The sequence below is a fragment of the Mus caroli genome, chromosome 1 (assembly GCF_900094665.2).
Source record: "Mus caroli chromosome 1, CAROLI_EIJ_v1.1, whole genome shotgun sequence".
NCBI classification, from domain to species: domain Eukaryota; kingdom Metazoa; phylum Chordata; class Mammalia; order Rodentia; family Muridae; genus Mus; species Mus caroli.
In genome coordinates this window covers 134,705,772-134,711,987 of record NC_034570.1, presented here as the reverse complement: position 1 = coordinate 134,711,987, position 6,216 = coordinate 134,705,772, and the positions used below count along the sequence as shown (strand labels likewise).

The 6,216-nt window shown below is 38.6% G+C and overlaps 1 long non-coding RNA gene across 1 annotated transcript in view; it reads left to right on the top strand.

Moving 5' to 3' along the window:
• LOC115030088 overlaps positions 1-6,216 on the top strand; it is a 142,005-nt gene that overhangs the window by 69,933 nt on the left and 65,856 nt on the right. Inside the window, exon 4 of the long non-coding RNA XR_003835708.1 lies at positions 3,354-3,534. This is a non-coding gene — a long non-coding RNA (uncharacterized LOC115030088). The remainder of the gene's footprint in view (positions 1-3,353; positions 3,535-6,216) is intronic.

The window sequence follows — 6,216 nt, the reverse complement described above, 5'->3', positions numbered from 1 at the left end:
GGTGTCAGCGTTTGGAAGCTGATTATGGGATGGATCCCTGGATATGGCAGTCTTTAGATGGTCCATCCTTTCTTCACAGCTCCAAACTTTATCTCGCAGCAGAGCATCTTTATAACATAATTCTTGCAGTTTTGGTGAGATCTAAGAAATAATGACAGGACTTATGTATCTAGAAAGTTACACAAAAATGCTATATTTCATAACTTGTTCTCTACCTCAAACATCTGAGATTGCCAAGATTAACTACTTGAGACAAAAACCAAAACACCAAAAACCAAACCAAAACAAAACAAAACCCCTTGGACTAAAATCTCTTCAAGAAGATAAACAAAAATAAATGAAAAACATAACACATCCAAATAAACCAGTTTACACAACCTAATGAACTTATTTACTTGTTTTTATAGTAAAGTTTATAACAATGAAAGCTAAACCATGCAGTGGTGGCTCACACCTTTAATCCCAGCACTTGGGAGGCAGAGGCAGGTGGATTTCTGTGTTTGAGGCCAGCCTGGTCTACAGAGTGAGTTCCATGGCAGCCAGGGCTACATAGAGAAACCCTGTCTCGAAAAACCAAAACCAACCAAATAAAAACAAAACAACCCCCCCCAAACCAAAAACCAATAAAAGCTAAAATAGGAGAAATTTATATTCCCTCTTTCCTCTTGCTCTCCCTCCTTCATATAGAGAGGTGCAGGTAGGAGGTGAGAATGAAAATTTGCGTCAGGTGTTGCCTGTGCCCAGAGCCACTCTGCTCTGCGTGCTTTCTGTGCTCTGTGCACTCTGTTGCCAACCCTTCTGCCATCTGGGCAGAGCGCTTCCAGTTGGCCCACCCCAACATCTACTCCATCTTTGTAAGAGTTGCTAGAGCACATGGAGGAACCAATGATGCAGAACCAGATCTGGGAGCAGGTCGTTGCCAACAAAGATGCAAACCTGAAGCATGGCCATGATCGAAGAGGGTGGGACCATGAAGCAGCAGCTCCGAGGAGCCTGAGAGTCACACGGAGGTTCTGAGGGAGACACGGAGGCGGAGCAGTAGTCTGCAGAGCCCTCAGTATCCCCGCGCTGACTAAAAAAGGACAGGCCATATGGGAAGATTTTTTTTTTTTTTTAAAGTGGACTCGCAAAACTGGAAGGAAATATGGTGGAGCAGAACCACGAGGGCAGAAGAGGGCAGGTGAAACTACAGATGTGGTGATGAAGAGAGTGGGAGAAATATGTTGGCCTGCAGCAGACAAGGGCTGGTCTGTAGCACTGAGTGATGGCGGCTCACCCTGAAGAAGGAAGAACAGGTTTTAGATCCATTCCTCTGAGAGGGCAATCCTGTGTGCGTAACATTCCTGTATTTTCTGGAGATTTGTGGGCACAAAGACCTTTGTATTGTACTTCCAGCATCTCATGAGACAACAATCAAGCTTTTATGGCCGTGTTCAGGGCACATCAATTCACTTGAGCAAATATATAAAGTAGGAAGCTAAGGCAAAAGTATCAAGAGTTCATGGTCTGAAGTCCTGTCTGGACTTCATAGACAGACACTGTTCAAAAAAATAAAAAAAGTAATTTTTAAGATTTAATTCCTGTATGTTAACCTACGTTATTCTTATATGGAATAAGCAAATTCCATATGAATAAAGCATAAAAACTCTTACATACATACATGATAGCAAGACTGGACAAGAATATGAAGAAAAGGAAACGTTTCTTACACCGCTGGTGGCCGTGTGAATTGGTGCAGCCATTATGGAAACCTGTGTGAAGGTTCCTCCAAAACTTAAATATAGAATCAACATATGCTTCCATGACCGACATACATAAGGAATAAAATCAGTATGTCAAAGAAAAAAGAAAGAAAAGAAGAAAATTCTAAGACTAGGAAGCTCAGCCTCCTGACATTGGGATCTAGCAAAGTCTACACTTGAGAATTCCATAATTGAATTGCAAAAAATTGGGAAAACGTTTTAACTTTATGTGTCGGCCTGTATTCAACACTCTTTTCAACTGGAAAACAAAGCATGTCAGGGGGTCAAATAGTGTCCTGAGCTATGACGAGTACCAGAGATAGGTAGGTTAGAAGAATGACTCCTGAGTAAAATGTGAGAGAAATTGACTATAAGTTATAATTACATTATATAATTATAATTATACATTTATGTTTATTTTTGTGAAAAAACATTGTTCCAAGGTAAAATATTATGCAGCAAAACTGAGACCCGTATGGGTAAAAAATTCCTGTTTTTTCTTCTATTGAAAACAAATTTTTTTTCATACAATATATTGATTGTAGTTTTCCCTCCATCTATTTCTCCCAATTCCTCCCCTCCCATCTGAATCTATCCCATTTCCCTCTCTCCTTAGAAAACAAGCAGGAATCTAAGAGCTAGTAATAAAACAAGGTAAAATATAATTAGATAAAAATTGGAATAGGAGAAGATGAACAAACAGAAGGAAAAGAGACTAAGTTAAAAAAAAAAGCACAAGAACCACATATAGACACAAAACACCCTGGTTCACACATTAAGAAATCCCATCAAAATACAAACTGGAGGGTAAAACATATACAAAAAACCTGTAGGGCAAGATAAATAAAGAAACAGACAACAAACAAACAAAAGGAGGAAGAGGTGAAGGAGGAGGAGGAGAACAAGAAGAGCAAGAAGAAAAACAAGAACAAGCAGCAGCGGCTGCACAGATGCCTGAGATGCCAAGAGGCCATTGATTTTGGGTTTGTTTTCTATAGGTCATCTACTGCTGGGCCTCCTCTGACTCTCTTGTGATAACTAATTTTCAATCTGGAAGTGGTTATCAGTGGAAGGTAGCTTCCGCACTGGGCATGGGGCATATTGCCACTTTCAGTTTTAGGACCCCATCTGGTGCAGACTGGTATAGGCCCTATGCATGTGTCTTTGTTAGGGTTTTACTGCTGTAAACAGACACCATGACCAAGGCAACTCTTTTAAAGTACAACATTTAATTGGGGCTGGCTTATAGCTTCAGAGGTTCAGTCCATTATCATCAAGGCAGGAGTGTAGCAGCATCCAGGCAGATGTGAAGCAGGAGGAGGTGAGAGTTCTACATCTTCATCCAAAGGCAGACAGGAGAAGACTGGCTTCCAGGCAGATAGGATGAGGGTCTTAAAGCCCAGGACCACAGTGACACACCTACTCCAACAAGTCCACACCACCAAATAGTGCCACTCCCTGGGCCAAACATATTCAAGCCACCACAGCATGCCACTTCAGTCTCTGTGAGTTCATATGCATGTTGGTCCTGCTGTGTTGGGATGGCCTTGTTTCCTTGTGGTCCTCCACCCTTCCAGCTGCTCTTACACTGTCTCAACCTCCTCCCTCCAGGGCTCACGGAGACATCCTGCTGAGAATTGAGTGTTCCCAGTTCTCTTCCTCTCTGCACATTGTCTGGCTGTGGGTCTTTGTAATTGTTCCATCTGTTGCAGCAAGAAGCTTCTCTGACCCTCTATGGCTCTGTGGATGTGGCTTGCTTAGCTTCGACTTCATAGCTAACATTAACATATAAGTGAGTAAAAGCATGTTTGCCTTTCTGGGTCTGGGTTACCTCAATCAAGGTGATTTTTTTCTACTTCTATCTATCTGCATATTTCATTTTTTAAAAAATGGTAGAGTAATAGTCCATTGTGTATATGTACCACATTTAAAAAAAATCTATTCATCTGTTGAGGCTGTTTCCAATTTCTGGCTAGAGCGGATAGACCAGTAATGTACATGATTTAGCAAGTATCTTTGTGGTGGGAAAAATATATTATTTTTATTTCTATTGTTAAAAGACCACCTGCTCCATTTATTATTCTGTGTGTGTTTAAAATAAACATTCACAGATTTTTTTTCAAGCAAATGTGACAGTTTACTCATCACGTTATTTTAACCTGTTTTCAACTTGAGTTTTAATCGAATGATATTTGTTAATACATCTTATTTAAATAGTTATGCCATTCTCTCAGCTGCGGTATTTCATTATATGAAAAAAAACATTTGTTTATTCAGTTGCCAGAACTGGCCATCATGTTGTTGCTAGGCAATGCTAAAATTAATTTCTTACTTTACAATATTTTTGAAATTTTCTATATCTTTTCTTTAGGATGCTTTCTTAAACATGGGGAATAGATATATAACTTAAAGTGTTTTGAGATTCTACACACTTATTTCTAAAAATTTTAGTAACTTGTAAATGAAAATTTCAGGATCCTTTCTGTCATTTGATCGTTTTGTTCTTGGTAATATAAGCAGCTTTTATTTCACACTTCAGTGTGTGTTTTGAATGACCACTAGAGGTCATCTAAGAAATTAAATATCCCACATGAAGCTCAGACGGTTCTGTCAGGTTGACCTTCGTGTAAAGCAGACAAAGAATCATTAGCTAATGCCAGCTGACTGTATTGAAATACACCCTAACTTGAAAACCGATCCTTTATGTCTAGGGAGGACCCACAGCATCTGACCGAACTTAATCTAAGAACAAGATTAGCACATAATTCTTTTTCTTCTGCTTGCTACTTGCACATATTTTGTTTTTTTATATTTACTTAAGTTAGTTTTGGTTAAATAGCAAGTCTAAGACATGTTAGAGTCAAAGTAGTCATGAAAGGGTTATGGAGATGGCTGAGTGGTCCAGAGCTATCTGGTTGCTCTTCCATAGGTCTTGAGTTCAATTCCCAACAACCACAGGGTGCATCAGAACCATCTATAATAGGATGTGATGCTCTCTTCTGTTATGCAGATGTACAGGAAGACAGAGCACTCATCAATCAATCAATCAATCAATCAATCAATCAATCAATCAATCTTTAAAAAAAACACACAGAAAGTAGCCATGCAAAACTTGTTGCGTTTGTTTTATTAAGGAGGTAACTGATTTTGCTGCTGTATTCTTTCCATGCCTCTATAATATGTTGTTACATAGTAATATGCTACAAACAAAGCAAACTGGTATCTTTTCTTTTCTACACTTAATATCTCAGTGGATGTGTTTTGATTTTATCAGATTTGAGGACTGGAATAATTATCCATTATAACCATTTACTGCTGTCCTACAAATTAGAATCTTTATATAAGGGAGAAAATATAAGACAAACTACAAATACAGATATTCTTTTTTTTTTTTTTTTTTTTTTTTTTTTTTTCGAGACAGGGTTTCTCTGTGTAGCCCTGGTGTAGCCCTGGCTGTCCTGGCACTCACTTTGTAGACCAGGCTGGCCTCGAACTCAGAAATCCGCCTGCCTCTGCCTCCCCAGTGCTGGGACTAAAGGCGTGCGCCACCACGCCCGGCTCAGATATTCTTTGATTTATGAGATTGTAACTTCACAAACCTATTTTGAATTGAAAGTATTATACACTGAAAGAATGTTTGCCTCATCTAACCCATGAACATCTCCATCTAGCTTAGCTTTCCTTAAATCTGCTTAGAACACCAACAGCTTGCATTGGGTAAATCATCTAACATGAACCCTATTTTGTGATAAAGTGTTAAGTGTCTCATAATTTATTGACTGATTTACTGAAAGTACAAAACAAATGGTTGTATTCGGTATGCCTTTACATCATAGTAAAGATGAAAAGTTGTAAATTGAACAGAGAATCACAATTTAAAGACCATCTGTGATTTAATTTGCAAAAACGATTTTATTCTAAAACATCTATGTTCTCTTTGCTTACAGGTTAGAGATGATACTCACACCATCTGTGATGTTTAGTTTTATATATCAGTTTTATGGACCAGAGATTGCCCAGGCTTTTAATTAACACTGCTTTTGGGTATGTTTTTGAGCATGTTCCTGGAAGAGCTAAGCATTTAGGTTGATGAGCTAAGGTGGACTAGATAACCCTCTCCCAAGTGAATAGGCATCATCATGTTCATGGACCCAAACAGGGCAAAGATGGGAGAAGATAGGATTCATATTCCAGTCAGATTTCCTAAGGTGGAAACTCAATTTTCTTCTAGTATTCTTGGTTCTTAACCTCCAATCTTGGTCTGGCATTTATGCCATTACTTCTTTATCTCATAAGCTATCAAGTACAAAACTTGCTATCCTGCAGATGGCAGATACTGGAAACTCCTAGCTTTAATAATCATGTGAATCCATGTTTTATAATATCTACTAATGTGTCTCTGTATTTATCATCTATCTATCTATCTATCTATCTATCTATCTATCTATCTATCTATCTATCTATCTTTCTTTCT